We start from the raw sequence: 19,048 nt of genomic DNA on the forward strand, positions 1-19,048 counted from the left end.
AATCCAAAACAGAAATGGAAGATTATTTTTGTACGTATAGACCTTTGGTCTTTTTAGGGCCTGTAATCTCATTGGTACAGGGATGTCCCAGGTAAGGAAACTCCCTCTTCCAGTGTAACTTAGAGGCTTAGAGAATTGCCTAGAGGCTAAATAACTTGCCCACAGTTACACAGCCAGAATGTGTCAAAGCTGAGAATTAAATTCCAGTACCTGGGGCTTTGAAGGCAGCTATCTACCCACTCACTACACTATAGGTAGGGTATATGGGATGTTTAAGGAGAACTAGCACCTTTGGTGTGAGGGCTGCTCATCCACTTTGGTGTCCTGAAGTCTACTAAACATAGTATGTCTACTCCAAATACTGGAAGACTTCCTCCCTCCCCCACCATGAAGCCAGCTGAAGTACCTGGTCAGACATCAAAGATGCCAGAGTCATCCTCTGTATCCCAGGCATCATCTTGACTTTTATATTGCCTTTTACTTTATACACAACTCTGCCTCACTTAAATCCAATTCACAAATGAGTCAAGACATCATCTTGTGATGTCATTGATCCTCTTCAAAAAAAAACCAAAAAACAAAAAAATGCCACCACCATAGGTGTCAAAACTCACAGGTGTCCTACAACCAGATTAAATTAAATTAGCTAGTATCAGATTAAAATGTAATTTGAAAATGCTTAACAAAATAAATACATAGATAATGTAGATTTGTAGTTTTCTAAGTCAATATGTACCCAACAAGGATCCATCTCTATTTGAGTTTGACACTCCTGAATTATACCATGTTGACTGCTAAGATTTTATTGAAATTTTTTTCATCAGAACTCATTAGTGATATTGGTCAATAGTTTGGGTTTTTTCTTTCTCCTTCACTGGTTTAAGTATTAGCCCCATATTTGCCTCATAAAGGAACTTAATCTATAGTCATATGAAAAAATGTTCTAAATCACTATTGCCTAGAGAAATGCAAATTAAACAACTCTGAGGTACCACCTCACCAATCAGATTGGCTAATATGATATGAAAGAAAAATGATAAATGTAAGATAAGATGTGGGAAAATTGGGACACTAATGCATTGTTGGTGGAGTTGTAAACTGACCCAACCATTCTGGAGAACAATTTGGAACTATGACCAAAGGGCAACCAAACTGTGCATACCCTTTGACCCAGCAATACCACTTCTAAAGTCTGTGTCCCAAAGAGATCATACAAATAGGAAAAGGACTCACATGTACAAAAATATTTATAGCAGCAATTTTTGTGGTGGCAAAGAATTGGAAATTGAGAGGATGCCTATCAGTTGGGGAATGGCTGAACAAGCTGTGGTATATGAATGTAATGGAATGCTATTGTGCTATAAGAAAGGAGGAGCAACTCTCTCTTTTGTGTTTTGTTTTGTTCCTTCTTTCTCGTTGTTCACTTCATTGGTCATAATTCTTTACAACCTGAATAATGTTTAATGGGAAGGTATTTGTAGAGCCTATATCAGATTGTATGCCACCATTGGGGGGGACGGGGAGAGGAAGGGGAGAAAATTTGGAACTCAAGGGATTGTGGAACTGAATGTTGTAAACTAAAAGTAGATAAACAAATTTAACAAAATAAAATTTAAAAAAAGAAATGATGAGCAAGAGAATTTCAGAAAAACCTTAAATGACTTACATAAACTAATGATGATTCAGATTCAAACTCATAAAGATGAGTCTTCCTGACTCCAGTGCCAGTACTCTGTGCTCTACACCATACTACACAGTGCCTAATAACATAAAGAACATAAGCATAGGGCAGCTTGGTGGCGCAGTGAAAAGAGCACCGACCCTGGAGTCAGGAGGACCTGAGTTCAAATCCAGCCTCAGACACTTGACTTACTAGCTGTGTGACCTTGGGCAAGTCACTCAACCCCAACTGCCTTCCAAAAAGCAACAAAAAAAAATAAGCATAAATGCAATGAATAAAACAAATATAACAGGTAATTGCAACCCATGGAGCATATGTGGGAAAGAGCCTATGTGGGGCCATTTAAGGGAGTATGCACTGAAGCTGTACTAGAAACTTCCAGAAACTTAAAAGAGACCTACATGGCTCCATGCTGAAAGGCATTAGGCACCATAATGTTGAAACAAGCCCTTCCATGGCTACTGAGGAAAGGATCCCCTATTCATGGATCTTTAAAAGAGAATGGCCTGCTCTCTACCTTGTCTTCTCCTCCATCCCAGCTGTGAGCACATGGCAGCTAAACCACGGAGTACTGCCCAAGGGGAGCCTGAGGCTGGATCTCAGAGTTCTAGATGCCTTTTCTTTGTTTCTTTGCCTGATCATGTGTGGCTGAGCAGTGATTTTGAGGCAGAAGTTTTCTGCCTGGAAGTTTCAGAACTCTGGAGATCCTGGGTCCTCAGTAGACACAGTAGGTCCCCTTTCTACAAACACTACAGAGCTCCTTGGAGGAGGGAGCCCAAGGCCTGGCTTGGCTTGCCAGAAGGCACAGATCTGAAGGGAATTGAATGGACACTAAAAAGCCAAGGTAGAATGTTCAGTAGTCCTGCAAACTGTATCATGTGCTGATATTTAAATAAGTATCAACCTTCCCAGAGAATATAATAGTAGTTGTAAGTCCTGGGTATTGTGTGGTAAGTATTTGTGTATAAGAAGGAATAAATAGCTGACCTATACCTGGACTATTATTGTACACTGAGTACCTTTCTACTCTCCCTTTTTTGGGGAAACTCTAAACATGAGCTGAAACCTGAGTTTTAAGCCATTGTTCCTGGGGTCCCCAGAGTGGGGGTATAAAAAGCCAAAGAATATGAAAGAACTTGCCCCATCTCTGTGAAGTTCCCACTCCCTAAGGACTGATCTCAGGATACATATGTCTGAGTCCAGAGCTGAGAGGAGCCCCTTAGTCAAGACAGAGAAGATGAACCACTCCAGACTTCTACACCCAGCAGCAGTTCCTTATTGTTATATACAAAATACCAGAACTGATTCAATAGAAAATAGACAACTCGAATTGGCCAATTTAAGAGAAAGAGATAGAGAAAGCAATTTAAATTGTTCTTCTTCCTACTACCAGGAAAACTCTCCCAGTCAAATGGGCTCTCAGGAGAATTTCTTCAAAAGTTCAAATAAATCATTCCTGTATTACACAAACACTTTATAAACAGAGAAAGACTGTATGTTGCTTAATTCCTTTTGTAAGACAGAAATGTTCTTACTTTCAAAACAAACAAAAAACCCAACACTGAGAAATATACCCTTTATAATACATTAAAATGTGCCCTTTATTATATTATTATTTGGCAGAATATTATGATTATTATCATTCTTCTAAACTTATATTCATAGAATCACAGACATAGAGTTGGAAGCAACCTTTGAAGTATTAAAGTATTAAAGTTCAAAACCCTTATTTTATTGATGAAGAATTGAGTATGGGGGTGGCTAGGTGATGCAGTAAATAGAGCACTGGCCCTGGAGTCAGGAGGACCTGAGTTCAAATCCGGCCCCACATACTTAACACTTACTAGCCATGTGACCTTGGGCAAGTCACTTAATCCCAATTGCCCTGCCATACACCCTCCAAAAAAAAAAAAAAGAATTGAGTATCCAAGTACATAAGTGTGCTAAACCTGAAGTCAGGAAGACCTGAATTCAAATCCATCAGAAGATGTTTACCCCCTGTGTGACCCTCGGGGGAAGTCCCTTACCTTCTATCTGCCTCAGTTTCCCCATATATAAAATGAGGATAAAAATAGCACCTACCTCCCAGGGTTATTGTGAGAATGAGAAGAGATATATTTATGTGTAAAGCATTTTGCAAACCTTAAAGCACCAAATTAGTGGTATCATTACACTTCAATAGCAACAAAAATGATCTTACGTGAATGTGTATGTATATATGTGTGTATTATATATGTATGTACATATAGACATATATATTATATTATATATACATATATACATGTAGACATATATATATATATTATTGAGGTACCAAGGTAAAAAAACAAACAAAACCTTTATAAAGCAAACTACAAAACTTTAGTGACCTAAATAAAGGCATACTAAAACATCTGGAAGAATATGTTCACTGCTGGGAAGACTGACCACAGTTAAGATGATAATATCTGTAGTTCACACATATTACCAATGGAATATTTTCTATAAATGGATAAAATAATAGTAAAGCAAATGTGAGGGAAAATGGGTAAGGATCCCAAAGGGCATATTTATAAACGCTGACAAAGGAGACTTGCTCCTGCAGATGTCTTTAAAACACATTATAAAATGGCAGTTATTGAAGTTGTCTGCCACTAGGCAACAGAAAGAGAAAAACAGACTAGGGGAACGGAACAAAGACCACTAAAATAGATCAAAATACATACAAAAACAATTACCTACACTAAATCTGTTGATATTAAATAACAAGGGAAAAATTAAAGAAATGCTGTTGGAGCATATAGTATAGAGAAAAATAAATTTAGAAAATCAATTTATAAAGACATACTATCAATGAGTTAAATATATTTCTAAAAATATTAGAGGAAAAATGGAACCAAATGTAGAAAGAAGACAAATCCTTAACTTATGGAAGCAATGAAAGCATTGTTTGATGAAAAACTTATTGGATTTAATTATATTGAAATTTTAAAAAAATTTCAAGAACAGCAAAAAGCAACAAAGCAGGAAGATTTAATTGGCAAACCCAAACATTTGTGGCAATACAGAGAGGAAGATGGGACCTACATGAGTCAGAAAGGGCCCCCATGTGCCGAGGACATTGTCCTTGTGTGACTCAAAGAGAGACAGCCTAGACTGAGCAATAAGGAATGGAGTTGGACTGAGGAGTGAGCCCTCCACATATGGTGAGGCTTCATTTGTGACAGGGAGGACCCTGTCTTTGTGTGCCTGAATGTGGAGGGGTAAGGAGAGGGGGCTGTCATAGGGTATGGCTCAAAGGGAGGCAGAATAAAGCTCCCTAGCCTCTTCTTACCCCCACCCCCTTTTCCAAGGGAGACTTTCATTCCTACCAAGAGAGGAAGGGGGCCACTCTGCTCTCCTCAGAGAGAGGGATTATGAGACTAGAATTTTAACTCTCTGTTCCCTTAAATATTGCTTGTTTAGGAGATATACTCAAGTTTGGGCTAACTTTTGATTGTTTTGTCATTTGTGGGGAAGGGAGGACCCCAAGTTATATAACCAAGACTTGACTCCTTCCCCATGTAATACCAGTTTCGTGATGAACACACAATAGAGTATAGAATGAAACTCATTTATCCAAATCAATAGCAAAACAGAAACCAGAAAAGGTATACATACATACCAGACAATACAGAGTAGAGATCCTGGATCTCACCCAAGGGGAAACTCCCCCAAAGTCTCTAGAGTAGCAATCTGGGGACAGAAATATGATGGAGATGATGGAAACTGCCAGCTCCTCCATGTCTTCCCAGAGTCTTTCCCTAAAGTGGAGCTAGCCTCTTCCATCTTTTCTCACTTGATACCTGGAGTGTCCAAATAATGAGTCCCCAAAGAGGGACTGGTGAAAGTGGGACCTCTCTTGCCTCTCACCAACTCAATCTTCTTTAAATTTCTTCAAGCATCAAGTTGCTTCAGGTGCTTCTGGCTTCTACCTTTGAGAGAGAAGATGGATAAGCCAACCCTACTTCAGGTTGCTAAAAGAAAAGACTATGAGAAGACATGAGAAGAGCTGGCAGTCTCCATCATATCCCTGTCCTCTACTTGCTACTCTAGAGACTTTAAGGAACTTCCCCTTGGGGAAGCTCTGGGACTCTTTTTCTCTTGGTTAAGCTGAATTACCTCACTCTCAATGGGTAAGCTCCTTTAGTCTGTATTGTCTGGTATATATTCTCCTGTGTAAACCTTCTCTGATTTCTGCTTTGCTACTTATTTGGATAAATGGGTTTTCTTTGATAATTGCTATGTGTGTTTACTGTGGAATTGATATTAGCTGGGAAAGGGGTCAAATCTTGGGGTAGAGCTTGGGGTCCTACTGCTCCCACTAACGATCAGAGTTTAGCTTGAATCTAAGCACATCCCCTAGACTAACAATATTTAAGGGTGTCAATAGATATATTGCTAGCTCAGTATCTCATCTCTCTGAAGAGAGTAGAGTGGCAGCTTCTGGCCCCAACTTTCTCCTTCCTCTCCTAGCAAGAATTAAAGTCTTAGTGCTAAGGGTGAGGGGAGAAGAGGCTGAAGATGTTAATTCTGCATCCCTTCAAGTCACACATGGCAACCTCAACCGTGGCCTTGTCCGTGGCAATCCCATGTAAGATGCAGGGAACAGAGCTTGCAATATATGGGCCTTAACATTTATGGGGTCTCAGTACACACAAAATTGTTCATTCCTGCTTTGCAATAGTAATCCCACTACTAGGACTATATCCCAAGGAAGAAATGACAAAGAAGAGGACTATTTTCAAAAGATTCAGAATCACATAACGTGAGAATTAGCTGTCTAGTTCAACCTATACATAAAGGAATCTCCACTCTAACATATTAGACAGGTGGCTGCCCATTCTCTATTTTATGGAGAAAAAAACTGATCATCTCTCAAGGCAACCTCTTCCACTTTTAGAAAGCTCTAATTGTTGGGAAGCTTTTTTTTCCAGATACAGATATCCAGCCTAAACGAGCCTCTTTGAAAATCTACCTGCTCCTGATCCTGTCTTCTGGGGCCTAACAGAACAAATTTAATTACTCTTCCACATGACTACCCTCCAAATACTAGAAGACAATTATTACGTCCTCCCCGAATTGCCTTTTTTCCAGGCTAAATACACCCACTTCCTTTAACTGATTCTTGGATGACATGAACTCAAGGTCCCTCGCTATTCAGGTTGTATTCCTCTTTTTTCATGCTTTTCATGTTTTCCAGCTTACTTACATCCTTCTTAAACTGTGGTGTCCAGAGACGAGCACCATATCTGGATGAAGTCTGACATAGGCAGAAGACAGCTGGACCCTCACCTCCTTTCTCCTGGAAGTCACACCCTTCATTATGTAGCCTATGATAGTGATCCCTGTTTTGGGCCCCTTCAAACCCCAATGGCTCATGTTGACATTGCAGTCCACAAAAACACGAAATCATTTTCAGCACAGTTACTGTCTAACCGTTCATGTCTATAGAGTGCAGTTGTGAAGTAGGTTTTTAATATCCTGGCTAAAACCTTACATTCATCCCTATTGATTTCTCCTTAGTAAATATCACTCAGTGTTCTAGCCTCCAAAATCCTTTTGGATCCTGCTTCCTTCACTTAATGTTTTCCCTCTCCCTCCAGCCCAGTGCAATCAGCAAATGTGGTGAACATGCAATCTATCTCTGCTTTTATCCAAATCACTGATGAGTGCTAAACAACACCGGGCCAAGCACAGATTCTTGTGGCACTGGGATAGAAACCTCCTGCCACATGAACACTGAACCATTAAATTAAGACTCTTTGGAGTACAGCAATTCCAACAGTCCTAAATCTGTATTGGTGGATTATTTTTTTAATCCATATCTCTGTCTTTTCCATAAGAATAGCATGGTATTTTCTCAGCAGCTTTGCTAAAATCTGGGTGCTTATAACTGCATTTCTCATAGAAAAACACAGGCTCGTGATTTTCTCATAGCAGGGGAGCTCAAAGAGTGAGAACTCCTTCCATTCCAATTCCTCTCTATGCCTTAGTATATAAATCCTAGAGAGCTGCAGTTCCTTAAGCATTAAATTAAGATTAAATGATTTTTCTGGGGGTCACCAAGCTAGTGTCAAACATGGAAATCTGAGCCCAGATCTTTTTGGCTCCAAATCTAGCACTTATTCTATCCTTTATATCACATTGCAAATGACTATTGTGGTTGTTCAGTCATTTTTCAGTTGTGTCCTACTTTGCAACCTCATCTGGGGTTTCCTTTTTTTTTTTCTTCTTTTTTTTCTCTCTTTTTAAAAATTTTTTCTTCCTTCCTCACCCACCCCTACCAGGAAGATAAGCAATTCAACATAGGTTGTACATGTGTAGTTACCCAAATCATTTCCATAGTAGTTATATTGTGAAAGACTAATTATATTTCCCTCCATCCTATCCCGCCCCCCACTTATTCTAGTTTGTACTTTGATCCTAACCCTTTTCAAAAGTGTTTGCTTCCAACTACCCCCTCCCCCAATCTGCCCTCCCTTCTATCATCCTCCCTCTTATCCCCTTCCCCCCTACTTTCCTGTGGGGTAAGATACCCAATTAAGTGTGTATGTTATTCCTTCCTTAAGCTAAATTCAGTGAGACTAAGGTTGAGCCATTCCCTTTCACCTTCCTGATCTTCCCCTTCATTGTAACGGTTTTCTCTTGCCTCTTTTATATGAGATAATTTACCTTATTCTATCTTTCCCTTTCTCCTTCTCCCATTATATTCCTCTCTCACCTCTTAATTTTATTTTTTAGATATCATCCCTTCCTATTCAACTGATCCTTTGCTCCCTATGTATACATATACACACACATACATACACTCACATGTGTATTTATACACACATACACCCTCCTATACATACATATATATGTATATATACAAATATATATACATATATATTCCCTTCAACTATCCTCATACTAAGAAAAGCCTCATGAGTTACAATTATCATTTTTCCATGTAGGAATGTAAACAGTTCAACTTTAATAAGTTTGTTATGATTTCTTTTTCCTGTTTACTTTTTCATGCTTCTCTTGCTTCCTGTATTTGAAAGTCAAATTTTCTGTTAGGCTCTGGTTTTTTCATCAAGAATACTTGAAAGTCCTCTATTTCATTGAATGACCATATTTTCCACTGAAGCATTATACTCAGTTTTGCTGGGTAGGTGATTCTTGGTTTTAATCCTAGCTCCTTTGACCTCTGGAATATCATATTCCAAGCCCTTTGATCCCTTAATGTAGAAGCTGCTAGATCTTGTGTTATCCTGATTGTGTTTCCACAATACTCAATTTGTTTCTTCCAGACAGCTTGTAATATTTTCTCCTTGACCTGGGAACTCTGGAATTTGGCTATGATATTCCTAGGAGTTTTCTTTTTGGGATCTTTTCCAAGAAGTGCTTGATGAATTCTTTCCATTTCTATTTTGCCCTCTGGTTCTAGAATATCAGGGCAATTTTCCTTGAGAATTTTTTTTAGCTTCAGTTTTTAGTATAAAAGCACACCGTGCCATTGGCCACAATAAATCTCCAATAGAGTGTCAGTGTTATTGTCAGACCTCTGAAGTATGCAGTCCCCTCTGCAGGACAGGGAGATATGACTCATCACCAAACAGCATTACTTCATTCTTCTCCCACTGCTGCTCTCTCAGACACCTCCCAACCTGCTGCATTCTTGAAAGACCTTCTTCCCTGTGTTGCTGCTTTTGGCGGGGAGAGTCTGGTCTTTCAGCATTTAATACTAGAATGTGGGAGCTCCTGCACTCCCCAAGCTAGGTGAGGAACCTAGACAGGTCTTCCTTGATTTCAGCTTCATCCCAAGGTCCATGAATATTTTCTTTGAAAAGCTGCAAGCTGATGAGATAGCAAGAAATGGAGACTAGCAGAAGAGCAAAGAGTATGGCCCCCCACACCACTAATGGTTAACAGACCAGCCAGGGCAGAGAAAGCAAAGAGTCGTGTGACCCCCACATAACTACATGGGGTATAGGTATTCACCTTTTTTTTTTTAAAGCAATCGGGGTTAAGTAACTTGCTCAAGGTTACATGGCCAGTTATTTCTGGGTGTGGTGCTAAGTATCTGAGCCCAGATTTGATCCCCAGGTCATCCCGACACTGGAGCCAGTGCTCTTACTCACTGAGCCACCTGGCCGCCCCAGGTCTTTACCTTCTTTTGTAGCATTGGACACAGGACAAAGATCTGAATGGCGAATGTCACCATAATGAAGGCATGAAGGGATTGGAGCAGGTGGGAGGCCAGAAAGACAGAGGCAAAGATGGCCATGTTCAGGGAGAGGGTGCTAGACACAATGGCAGCATTGGCACCATAGTCAAAGAAGATAAAGTGACCCAAAGGCATCAAAACTGACATGACATAGATGGTGTCGGTGCTGACAGATTCTGTTAGTGTCTTCAACACTGGAGAAAAGCCATAAGTAAATGTGATAAAGACCAGGACACTCTTCAGGTCAGCCCACCATGTGTGCCCACTCTTCTTCCGCCCCGTCCCTCCATCAATGAGGTCAAACAAGACATAGCCAATCAGGGAGGAAGCCAACCCAATCCCAAAGAGCCACTGTCATGCTAGCTGACCCTCATCCATGTACCACCAGATGACCACAAAGACACAGACGCTAAGTGCTGTATCACCACCCCGGACTCAAAGACCATTGACCAGTGTTGGTATTTCTGGGAAGAAATATGTTTTCAGAGCTCTTTCAGGATCCATGTAGTTATCAGGGAAGGGCTGACGCTCATACAGCACCTTCTGCCAGCCCACTGCTCTGGTGCTGGCCATTGGTTGTGAACATAGGCCCTTCTCATCCAAACACAGGCTGGATTTAACTCTTGACCATAAGTCATGTTCTAGCTCTTCAGAAGGGCCGGTTCTTCAGGAAGCTGCAAGATGTGCCCTCTCTGGAACCTCCATGCTCTTCTATACCAGATGATTTTCTAGTCAACATCCATTATATATTCCATTGTTCCATTAGAAGAACAAGGTCAACCAAATTTCTGGATTTTTACATCCCTAATTTTCACAGATTGTAAACCAGTCACTTAACCTCTGCAAGCCTCTGTTTCCTCCTCTGTGAGGCCCGATGGAGGCTCCTCCCCTCCAAGAATTTCTTGAAGAATGAGTTCTAGGCTCTTTTTTTGATCATGGCTTTCAGGTAGTCCAATAATTTTTAAATCATCTCTCCTGGATCTATTTTCCAGGTCAGTGGTTTTTCCAGTGAGATATTTCAAATTGTCTTCTATTTTTTCATTTGTTTGGATCTGTTTTATAATATTTGATTTTGATTTTTTGAAGGAATTATTCTCTTCAGCGAGTTTTTGAAATTGGTCAATTCATCTGGTCAATTCAACATTCTTCTCATTGTTTTTTTTGGGGTCTCTTTTGCCATTTGAGTTAGTGTCATTTTTTCAGTATTTTTTGAGTCTCCTTTAGCAGGCTGTTGATTCACTTTTCATGATTTTCTTGCATCATTCTCATTTCTTTTCCCAATTTTTCCTCTACTTCTCTTACTTGATTTTCAAAATCCTTCTTGAGCTCCTCCATGGCCTGTAACCAATTCATATTATTCTTAGAAGCTTTTGATGCAGGAGTTTTGACTTCATTGACTAATTCTGGTTCCATGTTTTGATAATTTTTGTTCCCAAAAAAAGATTCTATGTTTTGATTGCACTTCCTTTGCTTGCTCATCTTGCCATATAATTACTTGACTTTTGAGCTCTTTGCCATGGTAGAACTCTGCTTCCAGAGTGGAGACAGCTATGTCCCAAATCGTTGGGGTTTTCACAAATGTTGTCAGAGGTCTGAGGAGGGTGTCCTCTCTACAGCCACCACAAGATTTGGCACACTGGCGATTCTCACCCCAGGACCACCACACAAGATAGTGACCCAGATCCAAGCAGGTCAAAGCAAGAGCAATTACCCTCTGAATGGTCACTTGGTCCCCTACAATCTGCAGTCCAGGAGTTTTGGAGGCAGCCATAGCAGCAGCTACCATCGCTGCACCTCCACCACCTCTTGTCCTAGGGGCAGGGGCCGGACTGTTCTGTCACTCAGTTCTAACAGAGTTCCCCACTGAACCTTTACTTTCTCATTGGCATTTATGGGTTGAGAAGTCTGGAAACCACCACAGCTGCTGGTGATTCACTCTCCTGAAGTCTGCTCTGACCAGTCTGTGCCACTGGTAGGGGCTGCCCCTGGGTCTGGGACCACGTGGCTCATACAGGACTGTGCTTGGCTCCCATCCAGGTACAATAGACCTGCCAGGCTGCCTTCAGAGGGAGTTTTGTTTCTCTCTATCACTTTGTGGGTCCTGTAGCTCTAAAATTTGTTTAGAGTCATATTTTACAAGTATTGGAGGTAGTTGGAGAGGAAGCTCAGACAATTTCCTGCTTTTACTCTGCCATCTTTGCTCCTCCCTCTTGGGGTTTTCTTGGCAGAGATACTGGAGTGGTTTTCTATTTCCTTCTCCAGTTCATTCTACAGATGGGGAAACTGAGGCAAGCAGGGTTAAGTGACATGCCCAGGGTCACACAATCAGTAAGTGTCTGAAGCTGGATTTGGACTCAGGAAGAGGAGTCTTCCTGACCTAGGCCCAGCACTCTATCCACTGCATCACCCAGCTGCCCTTTGCAAATTATACACACACACACACACACACACACACACACAACCACATACACACTATTATATATGTATGTATATTTGTGTGAATATACAAAACACATATATTTTTATTTTTTATTCATTTTAAAAAATACAAAACAAGAAAAAAGAGAACATTTCCATGTACACAGCTGAACATAGAGAACATTCGATATAAAACCATAAATTTCCATTTTAGATTGTTTACCTTTTTTAAAAAAAAAACCTACATAGTAAATACTACACATTGTTTTCAAAGCTACCCAGTTTTGAGTTTTATTTTGCACTCAACTATGCTATTTATATTTACAAAACTTGGAAACAACCTAAGGACCCAAAGATTGGGAAATGATTGAATGGTGTAGCTATGATGGATCCATTTGACCAAAGATTTTGCCATAAAAAGAGATCGAGAATGGAAACTATACAGAAACATGGAAAGCTTTACATTGAAATAATGCCACATGAACCCAGAATAACGGCGAAAGCATTGGGTTTGGACTAAGCAAGTGTGGGTTGTGATCCTGGCTCTGTGATCTTGGGAGCCTCTTAACCTCATTAGGCACCAGTTCTCTCCTCTCTAACATGACAAGATGACCTTTAAGATCCCTCCAAGCCAAGATCAGAGGACTGCTTATCACAAAGGATCCATTTAAAATGGAGTGGATTAATAATAATAGAGTTATCATTTACATAGTGCTTTAAGTTTGCAAAGCACTTTACTAGGATCTCACTTTACCCTCACAACCCTGAGAGGTAGGTGCTATTATTATCCCCATTTTTGCAGTTGAGGAAACTGAGGCAGACAGAGGTTTGGGTTTTTTTTTTCTGACTTGCCCAGGGTCACACAGCAAGCATCTGTAGTTCTCTTTGAACTGAGCTTTACCCTGACTCAAAGTCTAAGGCTCTATCCACTTTGCCACCTCGAAGCCTCTATAATAATAGTTCCTATTCAAACTGGCCAGTTCTGAATCTAGGAGCCTATGAGAGGAGGGGGGAGGAAATGCAGGGAGTTGGCAATCACATAAACACACCTGTCATATCCACAAATGTACAAACCTGCATCTTTTTTTTAAAAATTAAAGAATAAATCATTTCTTTATTATACAATCTGTAAATCTTAAGGACTAGAAGGTGTTGGAGCCAACTAAATTGTACTGAATCTTGTGTCTGTGAATGTTAATTATAAAACTTGTTGAGTAAAAAATAAGTTGAGTAAAAAAAAATAAGAGAAAAATATGTAATTGCAATAATGATGTTTTATTATTTAATAGATTGTTTTTAAAAGTGTGCCCAGTTGGTATCTCAGACTAGAACAATACCTGCTTTAACTTACAGAATTCAGCTACCATCAGGTGGCAGTAAACTGGTACTTTAGAAATACTGTAACAAAAGAGAGAAAGGCATTTTTTTTTTTTGGTTTATCAAACCCCAAACAATGTTACAGATGATGATAAACATGACACAACCTTGACTCTCTAATCTTTACCAGATTATAGGGCAGAATGAAGATTTTTTACATTGCTACACTCCCCCATATATTTTCCAGCAGAAAGTCCCTTATGTCTTATAAGACATTCAAAATATTCCCTATACTCATTACATTGATATGGTTCTACTCCAAAATTAATTCATTGATTTTATTAAGATATGATTTTATTAAGATATACACTCCAGCTGCAGGCTTTCTTGTATTAATGATAATAATAGTTAGCATTTATATAGCTCTTCAGGGTTTGCAAAGTGCCTTACAAATATTGTTACCCTCATTTTATCCTCACAACCACCTTGGGAGGTAAGTGTTATTAATTATTCCCATATTAGAGAAGAGGAAACGGAGGCAGAATTACAGTGAGGGTCTGAGAATCACACAGTGTCTGAGGCTGGATTTGAACTAGTCCTCCTGACTCTGAGTCCAGTGTTCCATCCACTGAATCTGAATGATTTCTCTGAACATTATCAGTATGAGAGAAAATGAGGCTGAAAGTTGCCCTCATTCTTTTGTGGTCTTCTCTGCCACATATATTCTCTGAGAAGGTTCATGCTTTTTCTCAAAACTTCTCCATATTCACTTCCTTCATAGGGTTTGGCTCCAGTATGGATTCTCTCATGAACAGTAAGAGATTAAACCCACCTGCAGCCTGTTCTATAGTCTTATATTTGTGGCATCTCTCCAGTAATGGTTATTGGATGATCGGCAAGGAATGAAATTCAGGTGGAAGTTTTGCTAGATTTCTTACATTCACAGGTTTTCTCTCTAATATGTATTATTTAAAGTGTAATATTGGCTTCCCTACCATGAAGGGAGTCCTACATCTATGAGTTTACAGGCTTTCTCTCCAGTATGGACTCTTAGTAAGGAATAAGCTGTTGTCAAAGGTTTTGTCATATTCATTACCCCAATAGGGTTTCCCCCACTCCAGAATGAATTCTCTGATTTCAGTGATTTAGGTGCTCTAGTTGAAAAATCCTTCCCACATTCATTATATTTATGAGATTTTTCTTCATTATAAGTGCTAAATAAGTGATGAATTACTAAAGCCTTTGTCCCATTCACTCTATTTACAGGGTGATTCTTCTATAGGTTTTCCATGATATTGAATAAGGTCCAAGTGCTAAGTGAAGGTTTTCCCACATTCAGATTTCTTCCCTGAAGAGATTATGTTTTTATTTGGGTCTGATTATGTTCTGAATTTCCTTACATTTGAATCACATTTATGGTAACTTTTCACTTTGAGAGTTCTCTGTTGTGAAATAAGGACCTACCTCAGACCGAAGAAAAATGTATTATATTCATGGACTCGCATCTTAGAAGTCTTCTTGTGTGTGTGATTGTTCTTTTCCCAGAATCTCCTCTGTCCGGGTTACTTTGCTGCCTCTCTAGCCTGACATATCTCCAGTCAGTCAGTCAAATCAGGTACAAAGAAAGATAAAAGACAGTTACTGCTGCCCTCAAGGAATTTATAATCTAATGGTGTAGACAAGAGGCAAACAACTATGTAAAAACAAGATATATACAAGATAAATTAGAGGATAATCAACAGAGGGAAGGCATTAGCATTAAGGTAGAACTGGAATAGCTTCCTGTAGAAGGTGGCATTTTAGCTGAGACTTGACTCCTTCATACCATCCTTTGTGAGTTTTTATTTTTACAGAAATTCCTTGATATCAGGTCAACACCTTAGCTTCTGAACTATTCCCACAATCTGAACATAACAAAAAAATATAGAAATGTCACATAGTACCTGTGCTAGGAGAAAAGTGAGAGCTGTAAATAAGTCCCATCTTCCCTCTTCCGTCGAGGAAGATTATTTTAAAATATAAAATGGAGAGTAATCAATTCTAAGAAGGCACTCAAGGTCAGTGGAGGTGGGGAGATAGTAACAAGGTACTCTGTCACTTCATTTATAGGCCCAAGTTCAAGCACTGTATTCCACAGCACTGATAACTTGCAGACATGATTGCAGGAGACATAATAGTTTAAAAACCAAGAACAGAAAGGTCCTGTAAGATCTGAGCTGGGTAAATGTGATTTCAAAAGAAGAAAACATGAAAGGCAATAGGACACAGTAGGAAGAGTAATGGGTTTGGAGACACAAGTACCAAGTTCAAATTCTGGTTCAGCTATTTACTGCCAGTGTGCCCTTGGCTTCCCCTCTGGGGGCCTCAGCTGTAAAATGAAGTTGGATTCCCTCTTCCACCCCCAAGAGCTTGTTCAGTTCTCTGGGACCCTGCTGCTCTCCCTCTGTTCTCCAGAAAGCCCCAAAGACAAAGGCCTGGCACCGTGCTGCTCTATTTCCAGTCTTCTGGAAGATCCAAGGATAAAAATGATAGAAATAATTCACATTTATCAGATTAGATGTTTGTAAAGCGCTTAACACAGTCTCTGGCACATAGTAGGTACTACAGAAATGTTAAAAAAAAAAACAAACCCCAATAACATGTAAATAACATTGTAAGGTTTGCAAAGCACTGCATTTGTATTATCTCAATTGATTCTTACAACAATCCTAGAAGGTAGGAGCTACTATTATCTCCATTTTACATTTATTTCATACATACAGATGTGGAAAGTAAGGCAGAGACTGAGTGACTTGCCCAGGGTTATACAGCTAGTAAGTGAATGAGGTAGGATTTGAACTCAGATCTTTCTGCTCACCTACCTTTGGTGTCCACCTGACATTCAACTCTCACCTGTGGCTACAAGAAGCCGTAGCACGTGTAATGGCCACAACCAGACAAAACTATCTCAGCAGATGGGCTTTGCCAGGTTGGGGATACGCAACAGGCCTCAGACCCATCAGTGAATTAGGGGGATTTCTATCCCAAGCATGTGAAGACTTCTCCCTGTGGAAAGGATGGATGAGAACAGTTTGTTCCAACGGCCATGAAGGTGGCTGAAGCTGGTGGTGTGGAGCATTTGGAGCTTGGCCAGACATCCAAGACATCAAGGTCATCCGCTGCATCCCAGGCTATTGACAGTCATCCTGACTTCTGTCTTGCCCCTAGACCTTGATGACTCTGGGAGTGAGAGTAAAGCTGGTGACTTGGTTCAGGTCTGCCTCACTTACATTCAATTCATGCAGTAAGTCAAGACATCATCTATGATATCAATGGTCCTCTTCAAAAAGCAAAGAATGAACAGCGGCTTTGGAGAACTATCAGCACCATCTACGATTGAATCCACCACAGAAGATCCTGGTTCACTGTCTCGACATTAATCATCTTATAATTTCATCATTTAAAAATCAATCAGTCTGGGTTGGCTAGGTGGCACAGTGAATAGAGCACCGGCCCTGGAGTCAGGAGGACCTGGGTTTGGATCGGGCCTCTGACACTTAACAGAAAAACTAGCCCTGTGACCTCGGGCAAGTCACTTAACCCCAATTGCCCTCCAAAAAAAAGCAAAAAAAAAAATCAATCAGTCCTTAATTTGTGTCTTACTGGCTACAAGGAGGTGGGAGGGCAGTTACCATCACTGCTTTGGGATCATAGATTCTAGAGAGCAGGCCTATGAAAACCTCTGCTCCTGAATCCTAGAGGTTTTGCCTGCCCTTCAAAGCTTTCTCTCTGGAAGCCCTAAGAAGGGTACAAGTGCCGTATAACTACGCGCTTGGTAACTCAGAAAATAGTATTTAAAGGAGGAGGCTTTTAAACTGGGGACCCTGAATATGTTCTGTCTGTTTTTTGCTTAATATTTTAAGAACTGTATTTTAATATAATTGCTTTTCTTTGTAAACTTCTATATTTTATTTTATACATTTAAAAATCTTATTCTGAGAAGGGGTCCATAGGTTTCACCAGGCTGTTTAAAAGATCCAGGAGTCATCAACAAGCATTTTTAAAAATATTTTAAATATTATGTTTTTTTCTTAATTTTGAGTTCCACATTCTCTCCTTCTCTTCTACCACTTCACCCACTGAGGAAGACAAGCAAAATGATATCAATTATGCATGTGAAATCATGCAAAACCTATTTTCATCTTAGCATGTTGCAGAAATGAAAGTAAGAAAAAATAAGTGAAAAATGTGTACTCAGAGTTCATCAGTTCTCACTCTGGAGGTGGATAGTACTTTCCCTCATGGGTTCTTTACAAGTGTCTTGTATCATTATATTGATCAAAATAGCTAAATCTTTCAGAATTGATCATCATAACAACATTTGCTGTTGCTGTGTACAATGTTCTCCTGGTTCTGCTCACTTTAATTTAATTTTTAATTTCAATTTTGCATCAGTTCAGTAAGTCCAGATTTTTCTGAAGCTATCTTGCTCATCATTTCTTATAGCACAATAGTGTTCCATCATAATCATATACCACTTGTTCAGTCATTCTCCAATTGATGGGAGCTCCGGCTTCCCCTCAATTTCCAATTCTTTGTCACCACAAAAAGAGCTGCTAGGAATATTTTTGTACATCTGGGTCCTTTTCTTTTTTCTTTAATCTCTCTGGGATACAGACCTAGAAGTGGTACTGCTGGGTCAAAGGGTATGCTCAGTTTGAAAGCCCTTTATGTGCAGTTCCAAATTGTTTTCCAGAATGGTTGGAGCAGTTCACTACTCTACCAGCAGTTCATTAATGTACCCATTTTTCTCTTATCCCCTCCAGCATTGTTTTCCTTTTCTGTCCTGTTAGCAGATCTGAGAGCTGTGAGGTGGTACCTCAGAATTGTTTTAATGTATACTTCTCTAATCAACAGTGATTTAGAGCATTTTTTCATGTGACTATGGCTTTGATTTCTTCTGAAAATGCCTATTTATATCCTTTGATCATTCATCAATTAGAAAATGGCTCCTATGTTTACAAATTTGACTGAGTTCCCCACATATTTGAGAAATGAGGCCTTTGTCAGAGATTTACTTGCTGTAAATTCCCCCCTACCCCAGATTCCTGTTTTCCATCTAATCTTGACTGCATTGGTTTTGTTAACAAGCATTTATTAAGTGCTTACTGTATGGCACACGTATATAATTCCAAACCTATCTATCACCTCTCTTTTAAAAAACAATTTTAGTTATTTTTATTTTTAATTTATTAAATAAAACAAGCATTTCCATAACAGAGTAGACAAAAAGATGAGTGCACATGAAACTGCAAATCTACTACATACAACTTGCTATTCCTTTAAATATATAATAGTTATCATGTAAATTTTCTTTTTTTTCTTCCCTCCCCCCACTCCATCATGTAAATTTTCTTTTTTTT

The 19,048-nt window shown here is 39.5% G+C and overlaps 1 pseudogene; it reads right to left on the reverse strand.

The window, feature by feature from the left end:
* Positions 1-9,459: 9,459 nt before the first annotated feature.
* LOC138177033 (phosphatidylinositol N-acetylglucosaminyltransferase subunit C-like) lies at positions 9,460-10,493 on the reverse strand (annotated as a pseudogene).
* Positions 10,494-19,048: the final 8,555 nt, after the last annotated feature.

The sequence above is a fragment of the Petaurus breviceps genome, unplaced genomic scaffold, assembly GCF_028583685.1.
Source record: "Petaurus breviceps papuanus isolate PSGF00001 unplaced genomic scaffold, PetGlider_PUasm1.0 103, whole genome shotgun sequence".
Taxonomy (NCBI): Eukaryota; Metazoa; Chordata; class Mammalia; order Diprotodontia; family Petauridae; genus Petaurus; species Petaurus breviceps.